The sequence below is a fragment of the Apodemus sylvaticus genome, chromosome 5 (assembly GCF_947179515.1).
Source record: "Apodemus sylvaticus chromosome 5, mApoSyl1.1, whole genome shotgun sequence".
Classification (NCBI taxonomy): Eukaryota; Metazoa; Chordata; class Mammalia; order Rodentia; family Muridae; genus Apodemus; species Apodemus sylvaticus.
In genome coordinates, this window is record NC_067476.1 from 113,665,173 (window position 1) to 113,680,377 (window position 15,205).

Here is a 15,205-nt window from a genome sequence, read left to right on the forward strand (position 1 = left end):
TGGCAAGAGTGATTTGGATATATTCCCATGAGAAGTAGACATATGGTAGTTCTATTTTCCGTCATTTGAGAGACCACCACAGTGATTTCTTTTCTTTTTCTTTAAAAAATATATTTATGTGTAGAAAATGAGAAACTGAGCTCTGATCTCTGGAAGATTTTCAAGGATCTGCCAAACTGTGAGTCAAGTGCCTTGTATACATTGGGCCTGAGAATTATAAAACCAGCTGCTTTCAAGGGCTGGGAATTCAGGCTATGCTTGAGATATGTCATAGTTGCCCTTGTAGGACTCAGGGTGTTCTCAGCCAGTGTCTGTATGAGAGCTGCAACAGTAGAAGGCACCATCTGCTCCTCCTAGCTGCTGTCTCTTGCTGCCACTCCCTCCTGCTGGAAGATAGGGATTATAATAGCTGCGAGTTCTGGGACTACCAGTGACTCAAAGCCCATGATAATAAGCCTCCCACCAAGTAAGAGCTGCAAATCTCTGGCTTCTAAGTCATGGAGAAATGGGCCTCTGGCTCTTGGGACTTGTTGCTGGAAGCTTCTGGGTCTGACAAGATAATTCTTAGGATGTGGCACTCACAGGTCCATGAGCAGCAGCCCTGCTGAGCTTCTCTTTGCCTACCCATAATTCTTATCTGCTTAGAGCAAAAGGGTTCAAACCAGTCTGAAGATTTGTAAAAACCATCCAATTTGTAAATAAGAAGAAATGGAAGTGAACCCGAGATGGGACGCGTCCTGGTTGTAAATGTCCTCTATTTTATTATTATTATTATTTATTTATTTGAGTTTAGCTGTCCTGGAACTCACTATGTGGACCAGGCTGACCTTGAACTTAAAGAACTCCACCTGCCTCTGACTCCCCAAGTGCTGCTAATATTTTATTTTATTTTTAAATGTTTGTGTATGGATGTTTTGCTTACAGGTTTTGTCTGTGCATCATGTACGTGTTTGAGGCCAGATCCCCTGGAACCAGAATTATAGTTATGAATCACCATGTAGATTGTGGGAATCAAACCTAGGTCTTCTACAAGACCAGCGGTGCTTTTAACTACCACTACCCCATCTCTACAGCTCTCCCTCTTTTTAAAAGATGGTGCTGAGTGTCTCCTTCTGAGTGTGTTGGGTGTTTCTGTTTTGCTTTAGGAGAGAAGGGTATGGGTTTGGGCTTTTGTTTTTGAGTCATTTTCTTTTTTTTTAAATATATATTTTTATTTTCTATATTCTTTGTTTACAATCCAAAATCCTCTTTCCCAGTCCCCCCCCCCCCATATGTCCCATAAGTCCTCTTCTCTCCATCCATTCTCCTATCTTCCCCCCCCCCCTTCTCTGTCCTGGTACTCCCCTACAATGCTGGATCAAGCCTTTCCAGGATTAGGGCCCTCTTCTTCCTTCTTCATGGGAATCATTTGATATGCTAATTGGATCTTCAGTATTCAGAGCTTCAGGGCTAATTAATATTCACTTATCAATGATTGCATTCCATGTGTATTCTTTTGTGATTGTGTTACCTCGCTTAGGATGATATTTTCCAGTTCCATCCATTTGCCTAAAAAAATTCATGAATTCATTGTTTTTAATTGCTGAATAGTACTTCATTGTGTATATATACCACATTTTCTGTATCCATTCCTCCATTGAGGGATATCTGGGTTCTTTCCAGCTTCTGGCTATTATAAATAAGGCTGCTATGAACATAGTGGAGCATGTGTCCTTATTGCATGCTGGGGAATCCTCTGAGTATATGCCCAGGAGAGGTATAGCAGGGTCCTCTGGAAGTGTCATATCCAGTTTTCTTAGGAACCGCCAGACTGATTTCCAGAGTGGTTGTACCATCTTACAATCCCACCAGCAGTGAAGGAGTGTTCCTCTTTCTCCACATCCTTGCCAACACCTGCTGTTTTCTGAGTTTTTAACCTTAGCCATTCTGACTGGTGTGAGGTTTTGAGTCATTTTCAATGAATAGTGTGATGGTTAATCTTTGTCAACTTGGTTGGAATTGGAATCATTTAGGAGACACACTTCTGGGTGTGTCTCTGAGGGAATATCCAGAGAGATTTAACTGAAGAGCGGAGGCCCGTCCTGAAGGTAGCTGACAGCCTCCCGTGGGCTGGGGCCTGCGGTTGAATATGAGCTTATACAAGGAGAAAGTGAGTGGAGCACTGGTGTCCGCCCTCTGCTTCCCAGCTGTGGGTGGGACGTGGCCAGCTTTTCACGCTCTTACTCCTACCATGGATGGACAGTACCTTCAAACTGGGAGCCACAAGAAGCCCTTCTTAAGTTGCCTTTGTCACAGTGAAAACCAACTAATATTGTGTATTAGGAGTGGCCTGTGTTGTCAGAGTGACGAGATCATAAAAGCCTTTACAGCTCTTGCTCTCTGTTGGATTCGCTCTAAAGGAAGGATACACTAGCAACTCTAAAGAGAATTCCACAGGGTGACAAACCGATGTCACTTGTCCACAGCTTATGAGTGACACGTGTAAGCAAGTCAGGACTTCAGATGGCTGTAGCTCAGACTGATATTTTGACTGCAGCACTGACACACCAGGGCCAAACCTCTTGGCTAGACTGCCCCTGCAAGTCTGACCTGTAGGAAGTGTTAGATAACAAATGCTTATTACCAGTTTAATTAGCTGAAATAGGTGCCAGGTCATGGTCAAAAAAACTCCAAGTATGTAAATTAATTAACTAAGCTCCAAGTATGTATATTAATTAACTAAGAGGGTGCGAAGTTTATTCCTTTTTTTCTTTCTTCTTCCTTCTTTTCCTTTTTTTGCAGAGCAAGAGGCAGCAGCACATGGGCCTCGTGTACACCCTGCATCACGCGCGACAGTGAACTGTCACCTTCAGTTTGCATTCCTCCTTTGTTTGCTTTGTATATGTTTGAAGTATTTTTATGATATAAATGGAATCCAGGATTTCTACTGCATAATTAACCTAAATAAGTTCCAGGTAGGTGAAAGTTTAGAATACCTAATAAATGATCCTCTTTTATACATCCAGATAGAAAAGGGATTCACATTCTGGGTCGTTTTGTGTTGCAGTGCTAGAGATTGATTGAGAGCCTCACATGTGCTACCACTGAACAACATTCCGATCATTAAAAAAAAAAAAAGCCAGGCCGTGGGGCACACTCCCAGCACTTGGGAGGCAGAGGCAGGCAGATTTCTGAGTTCGAGGCCAGCCTGGTCTTCAGAGTAAGTTCCAGGACAGCCAGGGCTACACAGAGAAACCCTGTCTTGAAAAAACAAACAAACAAACAAAAGACATTTTTAAAAAACTGTATGTATATATATGTCTGTGTGTATGGGCATGCAAGTGCAAAGGTCTGTGGAGTTCTGACAAGGGCATCAGACCCTCTGGAACATGGAGTCAGTTGTGAACTGCTGGATGTGTGGATCCAGGGAATCAGAGTTGGGTCCTCTGCAAGGCAGCACACACTTTTAGCCTCTAAGTCATCTCTGCAGCCTCCTTCACACCTCCTTTCTTGAGACAGGATTTCAGTATATAGCTCAGGCTGGTCTTAAAATTGCAATTGATCCTCTCATACGGTTTCCAAGTATCTGAATGACCTGGTAAGTTGTACCCCTCTCACTTCTTCCTTTTCCTTGGAATATGTGCTCACTAGCAGCTCCAGCTGGAACTCGCTATGCAGAGTGGGCTGTCCTCTAATAAAGATCCTCTTGCCCCTGCCTCCAGAGAGCTGGGGTTAAAGGCACGAGCCACTCCATCCACCAAGAAAGGAATTCTTAAAGCAAGCATCATAAGTAAAAGATACATTTACCTTCATTTTAAAAATGACTACTTATTACATGATGAACCTCGATCTGAAAAATTATATTGTCCCCACATATAATAAAGAAAAATAGTATCTGAATATACATAAGTAATAACTATAAATCAACAAGAAAACAATAACCCAAAGGAAAATGGGCCAGTGGTACCAATGTTTAATACAGAAGAGAGAGCCAAACAGCCAATAAGCCAATAAAAGATTAACCAGAAGCAGGGCACTGTGCCACATTCCTTTAGTTCCCGTCATTCAGGTTGCTAAGTCAGGAAAGACAGCTGAGCCCAGGATTTCAGGGCGAGACAAGGCGATATTACAAGAGTCAATTTGTTTGTTTATGAATATGGGTGCTTTACCAGCATGTATGTCTATGTATCACTTACATGCCTTATGCCCATGGAGGCCAGAAAAGGGCATTCAATCCCCTGTAACTCCAGTTACAGATGGCTGTGCGCTCCAAGCTCCATGTAGGTGCTGGGATCCAAACCTGGGTCCTCTGCAAGAGCAGCCAGTGCTCTTCACCACTGAGTCATCTCTCCAACATCATTTTTTTTTGAGACAGGTCCTCATGTAGATCAGACTATCTTCTAACCTAATATGTTGTAGAAGATGACCTTGAACTTTTTTTTAAGACTTAGTTTATTTTATGTGTGAGAGTATACTGTCGCTGTCTTCAGACACACCAGAAGAGGGCATCAGATCTGGCAGATGGTTATGAGACACCATGTGGCTGCTGGGAATTGAACTCAGGACCTCTGGAAGGACAGTGCTCCTAACCACTAAGCCATCTCTCCAGCCTGACCTTGAACTTCTGACCCCCCTGTGTCTATGTCTGGAATACTGAGATAAGAGGCATTCACTATGTTGTTAAATTCCTTTCCAGGGGGAGAGGTGATCTATATCTATCCCTTCTCCTAAGGTCCCAGCAGCCTTAGGGACCTAAATGGAGGGAACCAATACATTTATTGAGCTTCCTTACAGAGCATGCGGGAAGGGTTAATTACAGGGATGTGTGTGCTCCTCCCTATAGGATACACACGAAAGCCTTTTCTTCGAATAGCTGAGAACTTCCCTACATTGCACCTCTTCCCCTAGTCTTCCCAGGCCTATGGACTCTTGTCCCTCCCAGAAGCCACCTGCAATTAGCCAATTGCAGTGGGAACTTTCCCTCATTTATTTTATATTCTTTTGAGTTAGGGTCTTGGTTTGTTGCCCAGGCTGGACCTGAACTCCTGAGCTCAAGTGGCCATCCTGGTTCAGCCTTCTGAGTGTTGGTATTACAGGCATGTGCTACCAATGATTTTATATGAGAGATCTGCTTGTCCAAAGACTCTCATGTCTCAGGGAGTATCCTTGAACTAATTAATCACCCACGTACTCCCTATCCCAAACTCCTGCTCCTCTCCTTTCTGAGTCTCACAGCATTTCCCAGAGCTTCTATCCTGGAACTAAGCTCTGATTGTTTCCAAGAGGAATTGGTTTGCTATCATGCCTTGTGGTAATTGCCCTCCTCTCCCCTCCCATCTCCTTCCTCGCTGCACTTCCTCCCTGGAATCACAAGTACCACATGCTCTACTCAAATCCTTACCTCGGGATCCCTTCCTGGGAGAACCTCTACTACTGTCAAAACTACCTCGCTTCTTTGCCATCATGGATGAAACCTGAATCCTGATGACTGTGGGAACTTTCCAGAAGAGAAAAGGTACACACAAAGGAAGACCAGACTACAGGCACACACTGCCCAAGCCCTAGACTCTGTTCATAGCCCTCCCAGAAGTCTGCTTTCTTCCATTCTCCATTGAACCTTGTCTACAACTGGCACCGTAAGACTTTTCATCTTTATTTTTGAGATTATAATGCAGTTACATTTTTTCCTCTTCTCTTTCCTCCCTCCAAACACCTTCAGCCTTGATTTGTCTGGGTTCACGGCTAAACTCTACCTGATGCTTAGCTTTCTACTCCTTCCCCTGCCTCCCAGGCCTCATTGTGTAGCCTTGGCTGGCCCAGAACATTCTATATAGACCAGGCTGGCCTGGAATTCACAGAGATCAGCATTCCTCTGCCACCTGAGTGGTGGGATTAAAGGCCTGTGCCAGGAGTGGGGGTAGAGGATGGGAGGAGGGATGATGGTGAGCAGGATACTATGTATGGTGTATGAAGTGTATAGCCTGTCTGGAAAGTGGGATTTGCTCCAGGAAACAGAAGAGGCAGAAGCTGTGGAGTAGCCCACAGGGAAACCTGCTGTATAATGAAAGCATTTGCATAGGGAACCCCATGAGACCCAGGGCTATAAACAAGATGTATGAAGTCAGGAACATGGCCTGAGCAGTGGGAAGAGCATTGGGCATGCAAGGCCCGGAGACCACTGCTAACATGCACCACTTCCCAGCCGTTGTACCCCCCAGCCATGGTGCTCCCAGCCAAGGTGCTCCCACCTTTGCTGCAGTCAGATGCACAAAGCTCTTTTAACTTGTAAAGGGAATGTCAAAGAATATAAGGACTATTGAAAAAGCAGCATAATATTTAGTTTGATAGCTAGCTATAACTTGAATTATGTGATCTTTCAAGCTTCTATTTCTATAATTGATCTTAACCAAAAGGCCAAGCTTCTATTTCTGATCAACTTGCTTAATTTTTCTATGTTCTTCTTACATAAGATAGAAGCTGTTGGTTGGGGCTATATAGTCACATGCCACATAATAGACACATCTATCATATACATGTGACCCACAGTAGATCATATACACAGTAGACCCACAGACTATATCACTTCAGTGATGGTATATCATTTTAGTTGGTTAAGTACTGCCTATGATGTTTGCACAGTGATGAAATCACAAGACAGGGCATTTTCAGCCTATGTTAAGCACAGTCTGTAGCATGATCAACTCCGATTTCTTTCATTAGTGATGAGAACACTTATTGGTACTTATTAGGGAGAAATGTAGTGTCTTCCTCTTGAGTCTCTTTCTTTTCTAATAATTTGTCCAAGAAGCCAGAAGTTCCCTACTGGCTCAGCACATGTTTTCTCAGAACTGTATCTAGGTAGGAGACTCCTCTTAACTGGTCTCCCCCTTTCTCCACAGCCATCGGGGCTTTATTCCAGCCTGATTCATTTCCTTGCCTTCTGTTAAAATAGCCAGTTCAGCTTCTAACTAAGTCAGCCAAGCCATGGTTATCCATTGACTTACAAAAGGCAGGACATGCAGAGGAACAGCTGACTGAGGAGAGGGGTCCTATTTGCATTGAGACAGTATGGGAAAATGTTGCAAAATCAGCAAGCTAGGTAAACTGTTCAAAGATCACCTGGGGAATGTAACTGACTGGCGGCCCCTCTGGCTTCCTCACCGGATTGTAGTAGTGCAGGTTGATTCCTGAGAGACTCAGGACTGCTCCAACTGGCAGTTTGGCTCCAGGGCTCCCCACTGGCTCAGCACATGTTTTCTCAGAACTGTATCTGGGTAGGAGACTCCTCTTAACTGGTCTCCCCCTTTCTCCACAGCCATCGGGGCTTTATTCCAGCCTGATTCATTTCCTTGCCTTCTCTGGTTTCTTTCCCTTTACCATTTGCAGACATTCCCCCAATAAATACCTTGCCTGTCTGATTGTTTTGACATCTGCTTCTGAATAGACTGCCATGGCTATCCATTGCCAGAACTGGTTCCTACAGGCTGGAGAGAAGAGTTTATTCCTTGATTCTCAATTTTGCATTCAGGGATATTGGTAGTTTGAAAGATGTTCCTATAGGAACACTCTACACAATAGAAATGGACTAATGCTACACAAGTGGGCTTTCCCTCACTCCCCCAAGTGAGCTGCTGGTTAGACGTTTATCAGCACACCTCTGCTCATCTGGTGGCACATGCTTTTAATTCTACCTGTCAGGAGCCAGAGGTAGGTAGATCGCTATGAGTTCAAGGTCAGCCTGGTACATGTAGATTCTGGCACAGCCAGGGATATATAGAAATACCATCTCAAACTGACAAAAGGAATAAAAATAAATAAAAATGAAAAATAAAGTGTATGCACATCACCAAGAAACCTGGTGTGGTGGTTTCGATGAGACTGGTCTCTGTAGGTTCACAGACTTGCATACTCAGTCTCCAGTTTTTGAGCTGCCAGGGAAGGATTAGGGGGTGTGGCTTTGTTGGAATAGGTGGAGGTGTATCACTAGGGGAGAGCTTTGAGGTTCAAACGACCACACTTTTAAACCCAGACAGGCCCAGTCTGTTTGTCTCTGTCTCTCTGTCTCTCTCTGCCTGCTGCTTAGGATCAGGACATAAAGCTCTCAGCTGCTTTTCTAGCACCATGCCTACCTACGTGCTGATATGCTCTTGCCATGATGATAATGGACTAACCCTCCAAAACTGTAAGCTAACTCCCCAATTAAACGGTCTCCTTTAGAGGAGTTCCTATGGCCACGGTGTCTCTTCACAGCAACAGAACACTAAGACACCTGGGTTAAATTCCTAGACTGAAAGGCCCAGAGAAATACTTGGCTCTCACCTACTGTGTTCAAGTACTGTGTTCAATCTCCATTACTGGTGGAAAAAAGTTTTGTAATAGCTGGTTGCAGGGGCTGAAGCCTCTAATACAGAACTGAGACTGAGGAGGAGGATCACCTCAAGTCTGAGGACAGAGCAAGACCTTGTCTTGACAAAGCATAGAGCAAACAGACACAAATTTCCAGGCGCAAACTAGAAACTCCCCAAATGTCTCCCAGGGACAGAATAAATTAACAATTTGCCATAAAATTATCTATATTCTCATACAAAAGAATATGAGACAGAAAATAAGTGGCCTACTATTTTAAGTAATATGGCTGGATATCACAAATAAAATTCTGAATGAAAGAAACAAGACATAAAAGAGTTCATTCTGTAGAATTCTATTTATACAAAGTAAAAACAACATAGTAAAGTGAATCTATGCTGTAAAAAGTCAGAGAGTGAATCTCTTGCTGGGGTGGTGACAGGAGCAGGCTAGAGGGGACCCGATGGTGTCCTGATTCCTCATCTGAGTTCTGGTTATTCGGATATGTTAACTCTGAGGATTTTCATGGTTGTATGAATGTTTTACATTTCTGCATTTATGTTATACTTTAGTATAGAGTTTTAAAAGGAATATTGTATAGGTTATTTGTAACCATGAGCCATTCAAGTAGGCTCTTGTCCATGCACAACTTTTCTTTCTTATTTTACAAACTCACTCTCTAAATCCATGAGCAGTGTAGGATCACATGGATTCTGTGTCCCATGGCCTTTGCAGGCAGGTTGCTTTGGGATTAAACACTTAGTCTATGGGCCCGTCTTAGTTACTGTTCTGTTTGCCCTGAAAGGATGCCAATGACTGAGGTAACTTATAAAAGACAGCATTTAACTGGGGCTTGCTTACAGACAGCTTCAGAGAGTGAGTTCTTGAGTATCATGGCTACCAGGGCAATACCTAAGAGCTCACAGCTGATCAGAAAGTTGCAGGCAGAGACAGACTAGGCCTGGTATGGGGCTTTTGAAACCTCAAAGCTCACCTGGAGTAACATACCTCCTTTAACAAGGCTATACCTCCTAATCTTTCCTAAAAACTTCACCAACTGGGAACCAAACATTCAAATGTGTGACTATGGCCATTTTCATTCAAACCACCATAGGCCTGGTTTCCTCCCCCTCCCCCATTACTCTTACTTTGTTTGGTTTCCCTGCAGGAGTCCGAGTTCCCTTTTTTGCTTTATACACATGCACATCTCACCTAAGTAGAATTCAGTTTCATCTTGCACATAATACACGCCTTCATTTTAAGAAGAGCCATGTTCTCTCTTTGGTTCTGAAGTTCTATCTTATAGCCAGCGAGGCCGCCGCAGGTGTTGGGAGCACAGCACAAAGATCTCCAGAGAAACCAGGAATGTCTTTCCAATGGGAAAGATGTAAAAAACCTGTTCTTCTAGCCTGAATGCTGAAAGTTGGAAGTGATTAATGGTCTGATTTTTCTTCCTCTTTCACTGTGTTTCTTACAACATTCTCTTAACAAACCATTTCTTCAAATGATGCTCCAGTCTCCACTATGAGACAAATTGTCTTAGTCAATTTGTCTAAACATTCTGTTGCCATTAACAGAATATCTGAAATTGGAAAATTATAAGGAAAAGTTGATTTGGAATCTGAGGATGTCCAAGACTATGATGTAGTAAGAAACTTGTGGTGTTTCAACCCACAATGGCAAGAAGCAGGCAAACAAGCCTATTCAGAGAGAAGCAAGAGAAACCCAAGGAAGCTGAACTCACTGTATAACAACAACCTGTTCTCCTGGAAACTAACCAGTGTCATGGGAGTAAGAACCCAGGTGTCAGAGGCATTAATTAACTCATCTGTGTAAGCACTACTCATAGGTCTTGTGGTAGTTTGAATGAGAATGGCCCTGTCTTAGTTATTGTTCTATTGCTGTGAAGAAACATCACCACCAAAGCAATGTACAAAAGAAAGCATTTAATTGGGAGCTTAATTACAGTTTCAGAGGGTGAGTCTATTATCATCATGACAGGAAGTGTGGTAGCAGGCAGGCACAGCACTGGAGCAGTAACTAAGAGCTTACATGGGGATCTCCAGGCAGAGGCAGAGAGTGCATGAGACTGGACCTGGCGTGAGCTTGTGGAACTTTAGAGCCCAGTGACACACCTTTCCCAACAAGGCCACACCTTCTAATCCATCCCAAACAGTTCCACCAATTGAGGACCAAGTCTTCAAGTATATGAGCCAATGGGGACCATTCTCATTCAAACCATCACAAATGCCAATAGGCTCAGAGAACCCAGGTTCAGTTCCTGGACACCTGTATGGAGGTTCATAACCAGGCAGTTCAGGATGATCCTTTTATTTACAGTCTAGACTTAAAGCATTCCAGGTTAAAGGCTGGTTTTGTTTGTCATTAGCATTAACATTTCGGAGACATGGAAAGGGTTGCCCTAGAAGGAGCAGTGAAGAAAGGGTAGCATGAATCTTGGTACAAAGTCTTGTGGAGTTGTGGTGTGAGTGTGAAAAATCCCCCATAGGCTCAGGTATCTGAACACTTGGTCTCCAGCTGATGGCAGCACTGGGAAGATTATGGGACCTTTAGGAAGGGAAGGCTTGCTGTCTTTAGGTCAGGCTTTGATGTTGTATGGCCTGGCCCCACTTCCTGTCATTTCCCTCTGCTACCTATGTATGGATGAAGTGTGATCTTTCTGTTTCCTGAGTGCCAGGCCACCTTCACATTCCTGCCGTGCCTTGTCTGCTGTGATGGACTGTATCCCTTCTGGGACTATAAGCCGAAGTAAACATTTATTCCCTGACTTGCTTTTCCCCCAGTTGAGATGTATTTTATTTTTCTGTGTATGAGTGTTTCGCCTGAATGTATGTATGTGTGCTATGTGCATACTTGGTACATGAAGAGATCAGAAGATCTTGTCTGGTCATCTAGATCCCCCAGAGCTGGAGTAATCGACGCCACTTATGAACCACCAGGTGGGTGCTGGGAACTAAACCTGGGCCGTCTGCAAGTAGTTTTAAGCTCAGGGCAGTCTCCAACTTGCTTTTTTCTCAAGACATTTTATACATTACTAATGGGAGTTCGAAAGACACACTTTCAGAGGAGTGAGCAGCCATGACACATAGCCCACACATAGCTGTGTGTTATATTTTATTTTATGATCATACTGATTTTTTTTTTTGAGACAGGATCTTCTACATAGCCCTGACTTGCCAGGAACTCACTTTGTATGCCAGGCTGGCTTTGAACTCAGAGATCCACCTACCCCTGCCTCCCAAGTGCTGGAATTAAAATAGCATGTGCAACTACACCTGGATGAATTTTTTTTTAATTTGTTATTGTGTGTGTGCTGATGCTATGGAATTGAGTGTGGGGGTCTGAAGACAATGTTGTGGAGTCAGTTCTCTCCTTCTACCTTTATGGAGGTTTCAGGGATTGGACTTAAGTTGCCAGGTTTACACAGCAAGCATCTTTACCCACTGAGCCAACCCTTTCTGTTTTTTTTTTAATTAAAAAAATCTTTTTAATAGGGTCTATTATGTATCTCTGATTTGTCCTGGAACTCACTCTGTAGACCAAGCTGGTTTCACAAAGTTCCACCTGCCTCCGCCTCCCCAGTGCTGGCATTGAAGTCATGTACCACCATGCCCAGTCTCACCAGCCCTTTCCTTTTTTTTTTTTGGATTTGGTTTTTTTCGAGACAGGGTTTCTCTGTATAGCCCTGGCTGTCCTGGAACTCACTCTGTAGACCAGGCTGGCCTTGAACTCAGAATCCTGCCTCTGATTCCCAGAGTGCTGGGATTACAGGTGTGAGCCACCACCTCCCGGCTCACCAGCCCTTTCTTGATGAATTCTTAATTGGGTCTACATCACTAGACTTCTTGTCCTTGTTAAAAGTGAGTTACAGGATATGTTAGTTTTCTGTTGTGTAATCAGTCACTCCCAAACTTACTGGCTTAAACAAGTATCCTTACTTTTTTTGCTCATATACTAGTAACTTGAGTTTGGCAGGATTCCTTCTCTTGGCTTCCTGATTACCTGGTACTCAAGTGAGAAGGCTTGAGTGGCTGAAGACTAGAAAGGTTGGAGCCCAGCTACCTTCCAGCATGGCAATTTCAGAGACGTGGAATTCTTTGTTGGCCTGGCTTTCCCCAGAGCAAGTGTTCTGAGACAGTCAGAAAGAAGCCAAGGCTTCGTGTGACCCAGGACTCCCAGACTGTAGCATCCTTTAGCATCCACTGGCCAGGTAAATCATCACGGACAACCTAGACTTGAGGGAGCCAGAAAGGCCTCCTCTCTCCATGGCAGGCAGGACTGTTAAAGACCATGTTAGCTTTTTTTGTGCTGCTGTGAGCAAAATGCCTGACAAAAGCAACTTAAGGGAAGAAATATCTATTTTGGCTCTTGTTAACAGAAGGATTTCAGGCTTTCACACAGGGAAGGCACGGCAGAGTTCACACCAGCTGTCTATGGCACAGAGACGCATGGAAGGGAGGATGGCTTATGTGGTAGCCATACAGAATCAGGGAAAGCAAGGGGAACCAGAGAGGCAGGAGTAAGCTTCAGGGCAGCTCCCCCCACAGCCTTCAAAACAGTGCCAGAGCAGGGAGCTAGGGATAAAAAGGAGCCTGAAGGGATAGGTCAGATTCAATAGTAGTCTACCACATGACCCATGGTAGGTCCATGTCTTGAGCTTCCTGCTTTCATCATATACAGTCGTATGTAGAACGCTGTAGAGGAAAAAGAGAAAGGATAAAGAAATGAACAAACGTGAAGACTGGAATCTGGTTTTGGAGCCCTGGGAGAGCTGGGGGAAAGGCTGCTGTGTGTGTAGTTCAGCTCTACCAGGTCTTCAGGGTATGCAGAGTGAGGAAGCGCAGGGCCTGCCCTTGACACTGGTACCTAAGTATGGGTGTTTTTGAGTTCTGTACTCCCAGGTTAATCAGAGAGGTTCCGCGAGAGTATGTGAGGTTTTCTTTTTGCTTCCTAGGACCAGGTACCCAAACTCTCAAGTATCTGCATAAGTATACTCTGCACAGCCTAAGATTATGGGGCAAAGTTCCGATTAACCTCTCTAAAGCAGGCTTGAAACAGCAATGAGGTTATTACTGGATGAGGCATAGTAGGAAAGCTTTGTCCCCATTTAGATAACGTAGACTTGATGAGAAATCTTGATTGTCAACTTGACTGTATCTGGAATCAACTACAACACAAGTACATAGGCATTCTTGTGAAGAATTGTTTTTTTCTTTTTAAGACTAGGATTCCCTGTGTAGCCCTGGCTATTCTGGAATTCACTCTGTAGACCAAGCTGGCCTCATACTCACAGAGATCCACCTGCTTCTGCCTCTCAAGTGCTGGGATTAAAGGAGTGGGCTACCATTGCCTGGCCATGAAGAACTGTTTTAATCAGATTATCTGAAGCAGGAAGACTCACTCTAAATCTGGGTGGCACTTTCTCAGGGCAGGTAAGAGGACAAAGAAGAACGTACTTTGCTTTTTGTCTGCTTGTCCTTATTTGGAGGCAAGATCATCTATTGAGTTTCTGCAGTGTTACCTCACTAATATTAGAACTGTTTTCTTTGGATCAGCAGTGAGATCTCCAGGAATCCTTTAGGACTCCAGCACAAAATTGGGACTGCTGAGTCCAGCCTTGTGGATCAAGCAACTACCAGACTCTCATATTTTCTAGTGTGAGACAGTCACTGGACTACTTGAGGTGCATCCTGTAAGCCAATTTAATAGATCTCTAATCTATCTATCTATCTATCTATGTATCTATTCCTTTAGTAGAACAACTCAGATGTACTTGAGCTCCATCCTGTAGGCCAATTTAATAGATCTCTTATCTATCTATCTATCTATCTATCTATCTATCTATCTATCTATTCCTTTAGTAGAACAACTCTGATGGCTAAAACAACCCAGATGGCTTCTTCACTCAGTGACTGTCCTTCCAGCTATGATAAGCTTACCAGGTTCATATACCCAGGGCCTTTTCTCTCCATATGACCTTTGTATGAATCTTTCCAAGGTGAAAGAGCAGGAGCATCCCAGGACAACAAACAAACAAATACGCAAAAAGACCAAACCAAGCAACAAAAGAAACAAAAAAAAAATACGATCACAACTGGAGCCGACACATTATCTCTTTACCACATTCTTCTGTTGGTTTAATGGAGTCAAGGTCCAGCGTACCTCTCTGGGTAGAGGCCCATACAAGGTTATGCTATTAGGGAGCATACATCATTGGGAGCAGAAGGAGAGGCACTGGAGTTAGCAAGAAAGGTTTGCAAGCTGAGAATGCTCCAGGTAATTCGGGCAGGTTTTTTCTTCAGATAATATGGAGAGGTCATGGGGTACAAGATAATGCCAAACTTCTGCAGAATTTAAGGTACACATTGACCTGGTCTGCCACTGGTTCAGTCTGCTATCAAGGAAAGCCTGGCTGTGTGTGCATTTAGTCTGTTACACATTTATTCAGACGCAGGTGCTTAACAAACGTGCCATTTTGTTATCCCTAGCTTAGAAACTCGAATGCTGTTAAGTTCTTCAGGTCTCAGCTAGCACCACACCACATTATAAGGCAGTCTTGTGGGCCCGGTTTCTCACCAAAATGGAGTTGGGGCTATGAGCTGATGATGGGCAGGAGGCGTCCAAAGGGTAACACTTACCACAGTCAGCTTGTCTAGCAGAGCCAGGGAGCCGCTGTAAGGAGGTACTTGCTACCTCGTCGTGGCGCGGCGCGGAAAGCAAAGAGCCTCTGTAGATTAGGCGATGCTCATCTGCGCTAAGACCCTGGCATCGAGCAGGTCTACCCGCTGGGCAAGCTGGAAGACCACTGTCCTGGCCCCGCCCCCGCGATGCCAGCCCCGCCCCGGCCCGCCCACCGCTC

The 15,205-nt window shown here is 44.1% G+C and overlaps 1 long non-coding RNA gene across 1 annotated transcript; it reads right to left on the reverse strand.

Moving 5' to 3' along the window:
• Positions 1-10,251: 10,251 nt before the first annotated feature.
• Positions 10,252-15,146, reverse strand: LOC127685932 (uncharacterized). The gene is made up of 2 exons (XR_007977952.1): positions 14,985-15,146; positions 10,252-13,040 (listed from the first exon to the last, which is right to left on the reverse strand). It is a non-coding gene; the product is annotated as an uncharacterized LOC127685932 (long non-coding RNA).
• Positions 15,147-15,205: the final 59 nt, after the last annotated feature.